This window comes from Elaeis guineensis, chromosome 11 (genome assembly GCF_000442705.2).
Source record: "Elaeis guineensis isolate ETL-2024a chromosome 11, EG11, whole genome shotgun sequence".
NCBI lineage: Eukaryota > Viridiplantae > Streptophyta > Magnoliopsida > Arecales > Arecaceae > Elaeis > Elaeis guineensis.
Window position 1 is genome coordinate 114849712 of NC_026003.2, and position 18153 is coordinate 114867864.

Here is an 18153-nt window from a genome sequence, read left to right on the forward strand (position 1 = left end):
TCAAATTCGAACTTAATACCCTATATCCAAATCCTATCCGATATCCGATCAGGTAAGAAAAGAGATATCCATCTCCATACCCAATAGGTTCAGAGATATCCATATATAACCCATTTTTTCATATCCATCCCATACCCAAAAAAATAAACAACAAAATAATTTTATACTTATTATTAACAAAAACAGAATTGCCAGTTCAACATAGAACATAATTTAAGGAAATCAAACATAAAATAGAATTACAATTCAACATAAAACATATAAACAACTAAAATAATTTTATACATTATCAACGAAAATAAAATTATCAAAATAGAATTAAAACATATATATTTAGATATGGATTCAGATATTACCATATCTGTAGGTTCGGATCGGATTTGGATTTGGATTTGGATAGAAAAAAGTACTACCATACCTGTGCTACATATTTCGGATTTTATCCAAATCCAAACCCAAATTCAATCAAACTCTATTTTTCGGATTTGATCGGATTTGGTAGGGAGTATACCCATCCGGTCGATCGATTTTGCCGTCCCTAACTGACGATGGACCATCAAAGCAGGATTACTGAATGAGTTTTGGTTCGACTACAACTCTACGACCCATCTCTGGACTTTCAATCAGCCAATGGATACGGAATACCGACTATCAATCGATAAGCGATTGATTATCAGCAATTCTCAATCGACTTATCTGACGGTGATGTCATCCAACACGTCAAAATTATCGATATACAGTCGGTACACTCAGATCACTGACATACAGTTGGTATATCAAAAATTACCAGGCAAAAAACGTAACGTTATATAACGATCATTAATGGGTGTTAACTGCCCATCTCATGATCACATGATGCCGGAATAAATGAGACCCACGTATTAACCATTACAGACGTTACTAATAGTTTATCTAAAAAAAGAGATAAAAAAACAGCGATGGTAATATTTCTGAATTAATATTCTATCATATTTTATATTTAATTTTATATTTAATTATTTTTTATTAATTGAAGTATCGAAAAAAATTTATCGAATATAATTTTGATCATAAATTTTTTTTTTTTTGAAAATAACTTTTCTCGACGGATGCAATCGGAGATCGGCAGTTACAGTAAATATACCCGCAAAGTATCATTTCCGCCCTCCAGTGACAGCTTGACGCCACTTTGCTGCTAAAGTAAAAAAAGATCTACCAGCTCGTGAATCCATGCAGCATGCAACCAAAAAGAGTAGGATAGCGTACCCATCCCTCACAGCTACCGTGGGCGAAAGGATGGCAGACCCGTTGTGCCAAAAAGGAAAAAAAAAAGATGGCAGACCCTACATTTTTTTTTTTTTTATCCTTTTTGTAATCCGGTAAACGTTTGTTTCCTCAGCTGTTTTTGCCTGCATTCCTTTTGACCGCTATTCCCCCTTCCACCAAACATCAGTAGCACAAACAGAGTCTAGAGCTCTCCTCTCGCGGGAAGTTGAGACTTTAGGAGTCTCTCAAATGGGTGGGGGCATGAAGAGGCGGAATAGGAAAGTTTAGACAAATTCTAGAGATTTTTTCTTTACAAGAGTTTTTATTTGCTCATGCACTAAATATTTGTAAGTATACATTTTGTGTGAAAATATGATTCTTTAATATAAATAAATTATTTATTTTTTTAAAAAAATAAAAATTTTGATTTTAAGAATAAAAATATGCTAGCTTCGCATCAGAGAGGTTGAGTGATGGAGACAAAAAGGAAGTGATAACACAAACTGTTATCAAATTTATTATTCCACTCAATCCGCAACCTGAATTGAATTCAAAGTAAAAATCGTATGCATGAACCTTCTGTTAGTTGAGGATTAGAAGAAAAATATGGAGAGTAAGTGATAAAAGCAACCCATTATAATTCCTTTACAAAATTGGGAAGATTTTTCTTTTTTTTTTCTTTTAAATAACTATTTGCATATCCCAAAATTTAATCCCAAATTCTCCAGCCAAATGAAGCTCACCGAACCGGGCCAGGTCCGGTTCATAACAGCGGCGCCCGCATGGGAATACCCTTCTTCCTCCGGTTCACTACCTCCGGACCGAGCGGGCGACCAGCGCAGCTCCCCGCCGCCGGACGAGGGGCTCCATCCCGGCGGTACTCCGCGTGTTCCGGGGCTCCAGCCGCCGCCCGTGGCGGAGGAGCCGGAGGAGGTGGCGGAGGTGGACTCGAGAATGGAGTCGGGCGTGAGATGGCCCTCATCCAACTCGCACGTGCTCGGCAGTGATAGGAATTGGCACTCTCTGAGCTCCCTCGCAGCCCTACCTCGCTCCTCAACAAAAGCTTCACCTGCTCTCCGGCCAACAACAAGACAATTAGAAAAACAAAAGAGAAATTTTTTTTTTCCTTTTATATAACATTTAGAAGAATTGAAGGCATTGCGTGGCTCTTAAATATCTCGAATCCAATGAGATGTAATTGAATACCTTGCAGGAGAGGGAGCAGAAGAGGTATCGGTCCTGAAGGGGGCGGTCGCAGGAGCGGCAGGCATTGCCGGAGCCGCGAAACGGCCGGCTCAGTGCCCGCTTGTTCAAAAAAACCACCTTTGCGCCGTTCGTTGTGTACAACTGCCACCAATGCCACGAGAGATTCCGCACAAACCAACCCAATTACAATCGAATTAACGAATCCAAAAATCTGTTTTTTTTTTTTTTTCAAAACTAAAAAAATCATTCTTCTTTGTTTGGGAAGGGTCATTCCAAACGTTTCTTAAAAAACAGAGCATGTGTGTGTGAAAGAGAAAATATTGTTTACTTGAACGGAAGAACAGTCGATCAACTTCTCCAGATCGTCCACTCGAACAACGTCGTGATACACATATCTACGAATCTATAACCAAAAAATAGAAAAAAAAAAAAATCCGTATAGGAAGAGAACAATCGTGTCTTTGTATCTTTTCCTGCTTCAAAACCAATTTTTTAAAGGAAAATGGATAGAACAAGCACAAAAAGAAAGACCTGGAGGAGGCGGTGAGGGCGGTGACGAGGGAGGCATTGGGGGCAGAAGCTAGAGCAGCAGTCGAGACAGAAGACGTTCTTCTCGTTCTTCTTCACCGCCTCGTGGATCATGCATGGATTAAAGAACCTTTCTCCAAGCATGGTTTCCAACCAATCCGGCATCCCCCCGTGAAACCCACCTGCCAAAATTCCATCTCTACATCATTAATTCAACAAAAAAAAAATGGAATTTTTATAGTTACTACTGCAAAAAGATCAAATTTTTATATAAATGAAAGACAAGACGACGAAAAAATTCAAAAAGAAGAACCCACCATCTTGCCTTGCCTTCCCTTTCTTCAGCAGATAAGAGTACAGGGGAGAAACAGAGGAGTTTGGGATGAGGCGAGCAAGCAATAGCAAAGCTCCCAGTTTTAAGCAACAGTAACTCTCCCCATCACCCACAGGACGCGAAACTCGACGTGAGATATAGAGAGAGAGAGAGAGAAAGGAGGGAAAAGATGGAAGACGAGACGAGAGGAGTGGGAAGGGGAAAAGGTTAACGGCGCCAGCCCCCGCTGACGAGGTTTAAAATATTGCCTAAAAAGAAGCCGAAGCCAGCATTTATGAGGTGCAACGTAGAGTACCAGCCCCAAACCCAAACCTTCTGAAAAATAATTTAAATTTAGAGAAAATTCAATCCTCTTCATACTGACTCCCCTTATATATTTTTCATTACTAATTTAGAATAAATAAAAATTAGTTAAGTAATAAATCTTATTTAAAACTTTAGTTCGAGCCTAAAACCCTACCTGCGGAGAAATTATTGCATGCACCGGGTGGAAGTGAACCAGGTCAAATCGCGGAGCATATGCACGGTGGATTGCTCGCAATCGGGAATCGGTGAAATACAAAGGGTAGCGTGGCGTGTTATCCACCGTGGGATTTGACGCGGTCCGATTGCACCCGGTGCATGCAATACGGAGGGCTGCCTGCGGGCAATTCGGTGCAAGGTGACATGACCGGGGTCGGATGCTATCACCGCCTCTTCTTTAACGAAAGCAACAAAGAAGGACGCTACTAAAATGATACGACGGAATAGCAGGGTTTGCTTGTTGGTGCGCCCCCTCCCTTTTCGTGCTTTCAAAATTGTGGTTGTTGAACCCCGAACGATGAGATGGATAATCTTTGGATATTGACTTGAAAATATAATTATTGCTTCTCCTCAACTGATGGTTGGATCTAAAATAAAATTATTTTATTAAAATTTTTCTGATGCGAATCTTCAGACAATCAACATAGGCGGAATTCAAAGAACCCGAAGAATTGATAGAATATCGGAGCTATCGGATGACTAAATCTGATGGGTCCCCTGCTCCTACTTATAGAGAGAGCTCAACAGCAAGTATCGAGATAAACCAAATATGCAGTAACTACTTGATGATAGCTATAATAGCATTTAACTGTGCTGTAATAGCTTTCTGCATTATCATGTAATTATTACTGTTTTAAATATATGATAATAGCCAAATAAGTGTAATTTTATTGGTAAGAATTTAAATCTTACGTGGCAGGACTATCCTAATTTTTTCATAAAATGAGATATATTATTGTCTCGATATCTAGGACAGAAGATATCCCAAAATATCTCAATTGAGACACTGAGGCGATGGAGAGACGGTCTTATGAAATAGTATCATGTCTCGATATCCCACAAAATATTCTATTAGGATTTGAATCTTGTCAATATTCTCGAGCTAGTATGATCGTACTTTCAACTTGTTCGTGACTAAGATTAATGAGATAGGATATTACCGAGGCGATCCCACTTTAATTCTTACCAAAGGTAAGAAAAAATATCCATCATATCAAAATTAAATAATTAGATCAAAAAAATTATTCTCTTTGTTTTAAAGAAAAAAATAAAGGTGAGAGTAGATCAATAATATCCATTCAAATTTATTTTTGTATTTAAATTTATTCAGATATAGGTAAAATTTAAGCATTCAATTAATATATGTATCCTCGTACATATCCCTAAAAAAAGATATGGATATAAGTAGACAACTATTAAATCTGTATCTGAATATTCGATTCTATTTTTACTCCTATTTAATTTTATATAATATTTATGAATTTTTAATAAAACATATGATAATACTAACATATTATTAATTTAAATTTATTATCTGTTTAATAATATCTTTGATGTTATGATTATAAAGTTTAATTATCCAACTTATATTCATATTTTCAATATTTAGTTGGTATATATATCCATTATATATATATATATATTATATATATATATATATATATATATATATATATATATATATATATATATATATATATATATATGTGTGTATATATTTATCAAATAAAATAAATATAAATATGTATATTTTGATATCTGTTCTATATTTGATCCGATCAAAACCTTAAAATAAATTTGATTTCGGTTACGTAAGAAACAAGTGGAGTGGAAAACTAGATGGGCACATGCTTTTCAGCATCCACGTATGGCCATCAATGCATGATATCACGCATAGATATCGCTGTTCTAATTTGTCACATAATAATTGGGCGAGCATGATTTCTTCCAAAGAGATGTGTTGATCGATAACGAATTTGAAACTTATATAGAAACTTTTGTACATTATATTATTTGGTAGATAGCCTTGTCCCCACAAAAGATGGCCCATATCCAACCCAACTTAACATTCCAAGTGTCTCCATGGCATTTTGAAGTAAGCAAAATGAAACCACATTATCAAGGACTGTAGAACTAAGTACAACAATGAAGTAATGATATTTTTGCAAATAAGTAGTTTGAATATTGCTAACTGAAGAGTTTAGAGTAAAATATCCTAATCCCTTTTACCATGTATTATTTTTTTCTCAAAAATTTCTAATTATAAACTTACAAGCTACTTTGTAACCATTCTTGCCAATTACGATCATTTGAGTTGCTTGGTATTGCATGTGTCAAAAGAAAATTTTAAATTTTTAGTCAATAAGTGATTAAATATAATGAACAAAAATTACATAATGAGATAACTAGCTTTGTTTTTTGACCTATATATAGGAATTACTTAATATTATTAATAATTTGATAAATAAATATTTTACAGCTCCCAAGGAGGATATTAAGGTGGTCAAAGAATATTCCAAATTATGTTACTAAAATTTGAAATTGACAAAATCACAACCATAACCATTATTATATTTAGATATTTATATAATTATATGACTAGTTTAGATAGACCTACCTAACTTCCTTCTTTACCACTGATTTGCATCAAGGAATAATTGATTATTTCTAACTTTTATCCATTTCATCAATTCCTTTTCTGTTTTTTGATTGGAGACAAATATTTCCATTGTTCCCGTTGTAAGCAAATATTAAAACCATTTTTCACCTGAAACCATCTTGTTATATATGTTGCCTACGTTACTTTGCCCTCGCAGTTCATCTCCAGAGCTCGTCTTAGTTCCAGTTAACTCCCATGCTTCTGGATGTATGCTTGCTTACAGCCTTATCATTCTTTCTGTGAACATGGATCATCTTGTAATCCATTTAAAGGATAAAAAACATTGTCCATTCAAGGAATGAAAAATCCTTCTTTAATTGAGATTTTTTAATGGAAATTTATAAGGTGAGAAGGGTTGAATACTGATATAGACCTGATGATGGATGATGTCGAACTGCAAAACAATATCATTAAATTAAAATCAATTTTTCAACTATACTTTGATAATTTTTGATATAGCAACAAATTTACTGCAAATAATCTGTAAAGCGCTGAACTTTAACATCACTTACTGCTATCATAATTGAGTAACTACCTTTTTAATAGAAAAGTAAAGATTTATTTTTCTTTAAATAAGAACATTTGATTATTATTATTGCTATTATCATCTAACCTAGAGAACATTGTCTGCATGAAACAAAATGGAGTTGATAAAGATAAATTTGCATTATATGGACAAAGGTTGTCATATCCACTACTACTGGCATAAACTTTGATTAACTTATATTATGCAACATAGTTACAGGTTTCAACGCATTTAACGGCATTTTGCAACAAAACTCTCTTCAAAAGTGTTTTTTGTGAATTATTATGACGTTAAAAAAAATCTAACCACTGTCCAGGACTGGAGTAACCCATACCAGCCACGAACTTATTTTCATCGTGAAACCGGTAACAAATTATAAGTCAATTGTTCTTTTCTAGTTTGCCCAAAAAAAAGAAAAATTGTTCTTTTCTAGTGGATGCAGTCTCTGATATTGTGTTTGTATTAAATATTCTAAAAAGGATGGAGATATATCACAAGAAACAAAAAATTGGCTTTTTCGCCGATTGCTTCTTGTGGAAGTCTACTTCCAAAGTATATCCCACTGCACCAGCTCAGGTAATTATTCCGTGGGGTATGCTGATATTTACCTTTAGTAGTTAGCTCTTACAGGGCAAGATGATGATAAAAGGATACTCGTCTTTTACCAAAGAGTGATTCTAGCAGACAGGAACCCAGACTGAATTACGTTGCACGCATCCACAGATTTACCACCAGAGCTAATTCATCCCCTAAGCCATCAAAATTGGAAGGTAATTTATTTATTATTATCTATCAATAAATTAATAAATTTTTTATTCTTAATGTTGAGATAAATTCTCGACTCACAACCGATTAAGTCCAGCCGACTAAGTTCAGCCGACTTAAATCAACATGCAACCGACAATCCTAAATAATATTCGGCTGATGATTTCTTTGGTATTTTACCAACTATCTTGATCTCGAAAAAATAGAGATCGAGTGATAATTATTCGATACAGGTATTAAGTACTTATGATCGTGGGGTCGTGATATGCAATCATCACCCACTAATGACCCATTACTCCATTTTAATGATAGTTAACGACGTAACCGCCTAATAAATGCAATAACTACCACGTTCCGAGTTCTAAGGGGCCGGAGTTACATAGTAATGGCATTCTCTACTCTATTTAAGGGGGGGACCTGGGCATTCTCCACTCTATTTAAGAGAAGATAAGTCGGGGGACTTGGAAAATTTTTTTTAATTCAATTCTTAGCTCTCGAGCTTTGATTTTATCTAAATCGTTCTTTTTCTCCAACTGACTTAAGCATCGAAAAGTCCCTCGCTGAATAACTTCTGGCAAATGGACTTGATTTTACGGATTTTTCACCGTCCAACAATCAGTGCAATACCTCGACTTACGGCCGACCATCATGCTGGAGATTTATAGCAATAGTTTGGCACCCTAGGTAGGGAGAGAAAATCCCTTAGAAGAAAAATCATGACCAAAACTAGAGCCCGGAATGCATCCACAAGCTCCGCTAGATGCTCTCTATGTCGTTATGGAGAACCTCTTGTACAACATGCGGAGCCTAGTGCTTCACAACCGGTGGTCACAGTAGACCAACAACAGTTCACCCCTGTAGTGCAGCATGTCAAGACTTTGACAAAGGCTATCCATAGTCTACAGCAAACTGTAGAAAAGTGATCACAACAACAGCAACCTCCGGAGGAACCGACATCGTATGCCATGCCTTCCAGGCATAACCATCAAGCTTCCCAGTAATCTTTTTCACCGCAACGCCAACCCACCTAGCACTCGCACTATGCCATTTTCCAAGAGCGACGATCTTCTCCTCAATAAAATTCGAGAAAGAAAAAGCGATGTCGCTCTCCCTCAAGCTCATTCAGGGAAAACTCCACTTCAGAGTATTTCCAACATCATGATGAGTCATGATGATGATTTGATAACTACAAAAATTTGGATGGTACTAAAATTCTTCAGACTTGGAATGCCGAGAATCTATGCATGGATTATCAGTAAAACCTCGAAACAAATCATATTATGCGATACTTTGTATTCTATTATATTGTTTCAATAGGTTATCAGCAATAAATATCGACGAATGAAAAATCAACTATTCGATAATTGATCAAATAACATGACTGATTGACACTCGATCACAAAATATTATCGGCTGACACCCGACAAACTAATGGTCGGCTTGCACCTGATTGATAAAAGGCCCAATGTAGCCAATAAAAGTCAAGAAGAAAGAAGAATGACTCTTAATATTTTGACATCCGACTTTGTTATACCGACAAGTTTACTTGGTCAAGTTTCAACTGCCTACCAACAAAGGAGCTAATTCTCCGAGCATCCCATATGGCCGTATGGTAGGCCGAAAACAACGACAACGACATAACTAACCCTTTGGGAACCCTATAAGGCCACTTGGCACTTCTTATCTACAGATGAGTCGAACGGAGGTCGATGATGAGGATATCGACTTGGCAAGATTTACTATCGAGGTTTGACTTCCGATCTACTTCAAATCTTCTTCAAATATTTCGATCTCGAATATTCCAACTTCTGATCTACATCAGATCTTTTTCGAATACTTCGATTTTTAATCTACTTTGGATATTTCAGATATTTTGACTTTTTGTTGACTACTTTCTTCATTCGAAGTATAAAATAGCTTCGAAAATAAGGGGCATATGATATGGCATATAAATCAGCCTCCCTATTATTGATCGACACATGACCAACTTGACACTTCATGAATCATTACTCTGCCAGCATCATCTTCTGTAATCATTGTGGAAGGTCACTTCAAGCATCCATGGCAATAACTACTGCACATTTTGTGAAATAATGAAGCCGCCACACGTCCTGCGATGCGATAAAATAGCTGCATGCTCCACAAGATGACAAAACGGTCGAGTGCCTTTCTTTGACATAGTAATAAATAAAATTCATGAAAGGGAAGAACTTGGAAATAGGCATGAAGTTCAAAATTCTGAGTAACTCCCTCCGTCCAATGCCACTATCGTATTGGATTTGAGAGTTGGGAGACAAGTGTTAGGATAAATCTTCGACTCACAAATAAGTTCGGCCAACTAAGTTCAACTGACTAAGATCAGCCGACTAAGTCCAGCCAATTAAGTTCGGCCAACTAAGTTTAACCATCTATGTTTGACCAACTAAGATCTGTCGACTAAGTTCGACCGACTAAGATCAACATACCACCGACAATCCTGAATAATATTTGGCTGATGACTTCCTTAGTGTTTTACCGACTATTTTGACTCTGAAAAAATAAAGATTGAGCGACAATTATTCGGTACAGGTATTAACTACCTTTGGCTGTGAGGCCATGGGATACAATCATCACCTACCAATGACCCATTACTTAGTTTTAACTACAGTTAATGAGCTAACCACCCAGTAAATGCAATAACTCCCACGTTTCAAGTTCTAAGGATCGGGAGTTACACAGTAACGACATTCTCCATCCTATTTAAGGGGAGGTAAGCGAAGGGACCTAGAAAAGATTTTTTAACTCAATTCTTAGTGCTCGTGCTTTGGTTCTCTATAAACTGTTCTCTTTCTCCGGCCAACTTAAGTATCAAAGGATCCTCCATCGGACAACTTCCAGCAAATGGATTTGATTTTGCAGATTTTCGGCCATCTAACAATCAAGCGCAACACCTTGGCTTGTGGCTGACCATCTCGTCGGAGATTTGTGGCAACACCTACCATGGCCAAGTTTGGAGGGAGAAAGCTAATTAGAATGAGATAGAGGTAGCAATTTCTTCCTATCCGATGGGTATCCGACCCAATCTGATCCAAATGAGATGGATTTTATCCAATCCGATAAAGGAATGGGATGGATATGGGTTCTAGAATAAATATTCGAAATAGATTTCGATTAGATATGGATAATTGTATGCCCCACTCTGAATCCATCCTAATAGTATTTCTCTTGTTTAAATAATTTTAAAATAATAAAATATCTCTCTCTCTCTCTCGTTAAATAAAATCCAAAAACCCAAACCCAATCTCTCTCTCTCTCATTAATCAAAATCTGTTACTAGTTAACAAAAAAAAAATAAACAAACAAAATCTATTTCTCTCTCTTGTTAAAACCCAAAACCCCACTTTTCCCACCCACACCCGGCCATCACAACACCCAAGGGCCAAACTCTAGCCGCACTATGGCCAGGTAGAACCCCACTCCTCTCCATCTATAGCTGCAGTTCGATGGACGCTTGGTGGTGGACATGGACGATGCCATGGCGAAGAGGAAGATGCCAATGAAAACCTTTCTATTCAGCTGCTCCAAGCCTCCCACCCGACTGAAACTGACGAGGATGGAAAAACCTGAAGGAAAATTGAGGGAAAGCATAGAATAAAAATCAACAGAAAAAAAAAAAAAAAAAGGAAAGATGGAAAAATTGGAAAGGTAAGACTTTTCCCCCATAGATCTTTTCTCTTTTTTTTTTCTTTTTTGCTTTTTTTTTTCTCATTTCATTCTCTTATTTGAAAATCTGTGAGAAGGAAAGCACCTGAGGGAGATTGGAGGGGTTTTGAGGTTCTAGCTAATGTTTTTCCTCGAGCATATCAAATTTTGGTGGGTTGTGGTGGTGTGAATTGGTCCCTTGAGGTTTTGAGAGCTTAATCTTAGTGGAAGCATGATATTTTGTAGGATTTGAGAATGGAGCGGTAAGTGGTGACGGCGGACTAAGGGACGAAGAAGGGTGGGTAGTGGTGGGTTTTTAGGTATATTCAATCCTTTATAAAGCCTGATCAATCTGATCCGATTTCATCTTTTTTTGAAGTCTTCTTGATCTGATTCAATTCGAAATGGATACGAGATAGATATGAATGTAGATTTTTTTTTATGGGACTGATACAAATACCGAATAATCCCATCAATATTCCATCTTTAGAACGCAAGGGCTCGTGAAGTGTAGTGCTTTACCTAATTAATTTTAAAAAAAAATTATTTATAAAAATAATTTAATTTTTAATTTATTTACTAAAATGATGCAAACAGGATAAAATGTCATTCAAAATAATGTTTTATGATGCCACGTCACCCACCTTTTTCTCCCCATCATTTACGTAGACGATGAAAAAAAATAAATAAATAAAATCATCAAATCAAATGGTATTTTTTAAAATGCCATTTCAAATGACATTTTTTAAAAAATATCATTTGATTTGGTGATTTTATTTTTTTCAAAAAAAAGAAAAAAATAGAAAAAAATCAAAATTATAATTTTAAATTTATAAAAAAATATAAATTATAATTTTGATTAAAATAAAAATCATCATTTCAAATTAGTATCTCCATTCTAAATTACCTTTTTAAAAAATATCTAAAAAATTAGTGTAAAAAAAATAAAAAATATCATAAAAAAATGAAAAAAAATTATAATTCTAAATTTTAAAAAAAAAATTTAATTTTAATTCAAATAAAAATCATCATTTCAAATTACAATCCCCTTTTTAAATTAATTTTTTTAAAAAAATATCATAAAGAAGGAAAAAATGAGAAAAAAATAAAAATTATAATTTTAAATTTTTAAAAATAAAAATTTAAATTTAAATTTAAATAAAAAATATCATTTCAAATTATTTTTTCCATTTAAAAATATTTTTTTAAAAAAAATATCCCAACAAAAATCTAAAAAAAATAAAAAAAAATAAAAAGTGCAATAAAAAATGAAAAAAATGAAAAAAAAGGGAAAAAAATAAAAATTATAATTTTGAATAAATTTTAAAAAATAAAAATTTTAATTTTAATCCAAATAAAAAACATCATTTCAAATTATTTTCTTCATTTAAAATTATTTTTTTTAAAAAAATATCTTAAAAAAATTATAAAAAAATAAAAAATAAAAAGTGCCATAAAAAAGAAAAAAAATTGAAAAAAAATAAAAATTTTAATTTTGAATTTTAAAAAAAATTAATTTTAATTAAAATAAAAAATATTATTTCAAATTACGTTCCCCATTTCAAATATATTTTTTTTAAAAAATATTCCAAACAAAAGAAAAAAATACCTAAAAAATGTCATAAAAATAGAAAAAAGGTAAAAATTAAAAAAAATTAAAATTTTAAATTATAAAAAATTAAAATTTTAATTTGAATTCAAAAAAATAAAAAAAATAAAAAATGCCATAAAAAAAGTGAAATAATGGGAAAAAATAAAAATTATAAATTAAAATTTAAAAAAAATAAAAATTTTAATTTTAATTCAAATAAAAAATATCATTTCAAATTACTCCCCTCATTTTAAATTATTTTTTTAAAAAATAACTGGAAAAAAAATTTATGTAAAAAAAATACCTAAAAAAATGCCAAAAAGGGTAAAAATGGGAGAAAATTAAAATTATTCTTTTAAATTATAAAAATATTAATTTGAATTCCAAAAAATTTAAAAAATGCCATAAAAAAGTGAATAAAAGGAGAAAAAAATAGAAAAAAATAAAAATTATAGTTATAAATTAAAAAATTAACTTTAATTCAAATAAAAATTATCATTTCAAATTACTATCCCTATTTTAAATTAATTTTTTTATTAAAAAATCACATAAAAATAATTAAAAAAATTAAAAAAATTAAAAATATCATAAAAAAGAAAAAAAATAAATAAAATGAAATAAAATCATCAAAAAAAATGGCGTTTTTGAAAACGCCATCTCTTTTGGTATTTTTGAACATTAAGACCCCAAAAAAACCCCCCCCTTCTCCGGCATTACTCCGGTGTGTCCCTCTTCTCTGCGTATTCCTTCTCCTCTCCGGCGGCACGACGACGAGCTCCTGACGGCAGTGAGCTTCCTCTCTTTTCTCTGCCTCTCTCTCTCTTCCTCTTCTCTCCCTCTCCCTCTTCCTCTCTCTCTCTCTTTTTCCTTGGCCCATCGGCGACAAACGGCTGGCGGTGGGCCCGCGCACCCCCAGGTGGTTGGTCCGGCAGTGGGCCACCGGCGACCACCCCGCCCCTCCCCTTCCCGTGGTCGGCCGCCCGCTCTCTTTCCTCTTCCACTCTCTCTTCTCTCCCTCTTCCTCTCTCTCTCTCCCTCTTTTTCCTTGGCCCGCAGGTGACAGACGACCGACGGCAAGCTCGTGCGCCCCCCAGGTGGTTGGTCCGTCGGTGGGCCGCCGGCGGCCACCCCGCCCCTCCCCTTCCCTTGGACAACCGCCCTTTCTCTTTCCTATTCCTCTCTCTCTCCCTCTTCCTTCTCTCTTCCCCTCTCTCTCTCTCCCTCTTTTTCCTTGGCCCGCCAGCGACAGCCGGCCGGCGGCAGTCCCCTTCCCTAGCCGGCGGCCGCCCCGCCCCGCCCCTCCCCATCCCTTGGCCAGCGGCGGGCCCCTTCTCTTCCCTTGGCCGGCCGCCCCGCCCCATCCACACCCGCGGCGGCCCCTCCCCGACGGTAGCCCCGCGGCGGTCGGCCCCACGGCGGGCCCCCGACAGTGGCCCCCGATGGCGGGCCCCGAGCGGCCCCGACGGCGAGCCCACGGCGGGCCCGTGCGACAGCCCCACGTGGCGGGCACGCAGCGGCCACCCGGCGACGGGCCGCGATGGGCCGCGGCAGCCCCACGGCATGCCCCCCGACGGCAGGCCCCCCAACGGCAAGCCCCGACAGTGGCCCCGACGGCGGCCCCACTGCGGCCCCACGACAGCCCTCCGATGGTGGGCCCTGCGGCAGGCCCGTGCGGCCTTACGGCACCCTTCTATTTCGATCTTTTTATTTTTAATTTTTATCTCAATATTTTTTATTTTTTATTTTTATCTTGTTAGATTCAGATTTGTTTTAAAATTCGATTCGATCCTAATTTAAAAATTTAAAAATATATTATATTTTATAAAAATGTAGACCTATCAGTTGACTAATGTAGGATATTTTACGATATCCATATAAAATATATATTTGATTATATATTTTTGTACGAGTACTATAAAATATATATATTGATCAATTGATTGTCCAGTTTGGATAGTTTGAGAATTATATTTAATTTTATAAGTAATTACATTATTCGAATGATATGCAGAGGGTTCGAAAAAAATTTCGGACAGTACTTTTCTTTAGTTCTTCTCACACATTTTCAGTCGTGTGGACAGAACTAAGAGAAAATATTGTCAAAATTTTTTCGATCCATGTTGCATATCGTTTGATTAATATAATTAATCTATAAAATTAATATAATTTTTGAATGGGATAGGATCTATCTGTACCTATTTGTTGATGATATGATGCATTTATCATGTAAATCTTTTGAAACGATAAAATAATTAGTAATACTAAATTTTTTTATTTTGATTTTGTCATAGATTTCTCTGAGAAAATAGTCAGTACTCGAGTTCGTGTACTATTGTATTATGATGACATGATACAGAATAACGAAACTGGTGTGCAGTACAGTCATCCTGCAAACTGGATGATTAGAGTATCTTCATCATTATCATGTCAAGAATTATTGGACCATTTATATAGCAGTATTCTTGTAGATAAAAAAAAATATGAAATAAAATTGAAATGAAAATCTCCTAATCTATCGGGACAGTTAATGTAGAGCAAGTATATCTTAGTTCCAATTGATGACGATGAAGATATCGAAGAAATGCTGACCTTTCCTTTGAAATATTCAGAATGTCGATTTTTAGAATTATATATTGAAAAGGAAGATGTACCGAGCTTTGGATACTGTAGTTGGCTTTTAACTCAAGCGGATAATAATGTTGGGCCTTCCTCACCTTTTGTAACTCCTATGGTGTAAACTGATAGTGTTGAGGCCATATTTGCAGAACAACATTTTACTACTGCTGGCCCTAGTTGTTCAATTATTCAGAGTCCTATGGTGACTTCTCCTGTATTTTCTGCTATGATGACTTCTCCTTTGCTAGAAGTAGTGGTAAGTGCAGGAGACGACTCTCATATAGGGAACGATGACTAGATAGTCGATGGAATAAATTTTGATAATCTAGGCTTTGAGTCAGATGAAAGTGGAAATGAAGACTATTGGATGGATGAGGACAGTAGCAGTAATGATGATGATGGTGAAGATGAGAATGATGATGAAGATGTTCAGCCTAATATTAATGTGAGAGAACTTCAACCTCATTTGCACGAACCCCCATAATTTTTTAACGATATAAATTTAGATATGGTGGTTGTGTTAGTGCTGGTCGAAGATTGAACTCTGACTATCAGTTTTGGGACTCCTCGATGACTGAATTTTCTAAAGGTCTAATATTTGAGAGTAAAGATTATGTAAGGAGAGCTGTTGATTTTTTTCACATTATGAAGCATCGGACATATAATATAGTTCAGTCGCATTTGAAATTATGGTCCATACGATGTGCATCATCAGATAATGTTCAAAATTATAAATGGAGGCTTCGTGCTGTATTGTTGAAAAAATATGGATATTTTCAAATCATAAAATATGAGAGTCCTCACACTTATTTATTTACGGGATTAAGTCGAGACCACAAACATGTCAGTGGAAGGAAGATTGGCACACTAGTCCGACATATTGTTGAAAAAGATCTCGGTATTAAAGTTGAAGTTATTGTGGCAATCGTTAATGATCAATTTCAATATACAGTGTCATACAGGAAAGCATGATATAAAAAGCAGAAGGCATTGGTTGATATTTATGAAGAATGAGAGTCGTCTTATGCTAAATTACCCTATCATATGGCTGCACTTCAACATGCAAATCTCGGTACAGTTGTTTCATGAAATTTTTTTCAAACTGTCAATTCCAATGTCTGAGTTTTAAATTATATTTTTTAGGCTTTCAAACTATCCATTCAGGGTTTTATGCACTACCGTCCTGTAATCAGCATTGATGGCACGCACTTATATGAAAAGTTTAAAGGTAAGATGATAATTGCAACAGGAATTGATGCAGAGAATGGGATATTTTCATTAGCATATACAATTGTGGATGAGGAGATGACTGCAAGTTGGAGTTGGTTTCTTTTCCAGCTCAGAACACATATCGTCAAAGATAGAAATGGAATATGCTTAACTTCTGACAGGCATTCAGGTATATTAAATACCATCGCAGATGAGTCTATTGGATGGAGTCTACCACGTGCATATTATCGATACTGCTTAAGACATATCTGCAGTAATTTCACACTCATTTTAAAAATATACAGCTGAAAAGAATAGTATGGCAAGCAGAAAGCACTCATCAAGTTCGCAAGTTCAACTTTATCATGGGTAGGATCAGAACAGTGAATGAAGAGGCTTGGAGCTGGTTGTCTGAGATAGAAAAGAAAAAGTGGACGTTGGTACATGATGATAGCCTGCGCTATGGTGTCTTAACTACAAATTTGTCGGAGATTTTTAACAGTGTTTTATGAGGAGCTAGAAATATGCCAATTACAACTTATATTCAAATGATATTTTATCGTCTTATGAAATACTTCAATACGAGGCATGTCCAAGCCTTGAGATATGTAGAGAAAAATCCAAATAATCTTTTTACTCCTCATGTTGTAATTAAGATTGCTGAAGATCAGGTTAAAGTTAACCAGCACCGAGTAACAGCATTCAATCTTCAAAGAGGCATATATGAAGTGCTTACAAGCAGAGCAAGCGTAGGATTATGAGGCGGAGAAAATTTTTATACTGTTACTTTAGCTGAAAGAAAATATTCTTGTGAAAAGTAGAGTATGTACAAATATCCATGTTCACACGTTTTAGCTGTGTGTCAAGAAATTGCTGTACATTTTAGTGATTTTATGGATGATGCATATACAATTACAGCATATATGAACGCTTGGAGCGGTGACTTTAATCCATTACCACATGAAGATTATTGAATGCATACACGTATGTTCAAATATATTTCTATTCATCATCGTTTGAGACCCAAGCAGAAAGATAGACCAAAGTCAACAAAACTACGAAATGAGACGGATGATAAGCAAATAAGAAGTAAGAACCACTGTGGCATTTGTAAGGAACAGGATTATGACCGCCGTCGCTATCCTAGGATACTTCAACACACTTCAACTTCAAGCAGTGAAAAAAATTAAAGGCTTCGAAGATGTATTTTGGTCATTGTTTTATGTATTTCTATGAGATTGTATTTGAATATACGTGTTTAATATCCAGAGATGAACTGAATTGTGTGTTTAAGTTGTATTGTGTGACAATATTGTGTTTAAAATATATTTCTCATAAAATGAATGGCTATCATATTTTTTATTTTTTAATATACTTGTGATAATATCATTATTTTAGATTCATTAGCATATTATGGCTTACGATCTACGGCATCTCGATCCTCGAGACAGCAGTATTCTTATATTGCAGGAGCACCATCGATCACAGAT

The 18153-nt window shown here is 35.5% G+C and overlaps 1 pseudogene; it reads right to left on the reverse strand.

The window, feature by feature from the left end:
* Positions 1-1884: 1884 nt before the first annotated feature.
* Positions 1885-3156, reverse strand: LOC105054027 (protein RGF1 INDUCIBLE TRANSCRIPTION FACTOR 1-like; annotated as a pseudogene).
* Between the last annotated feature and the right edge of the window lie 14997 nt (positions 3157-18153).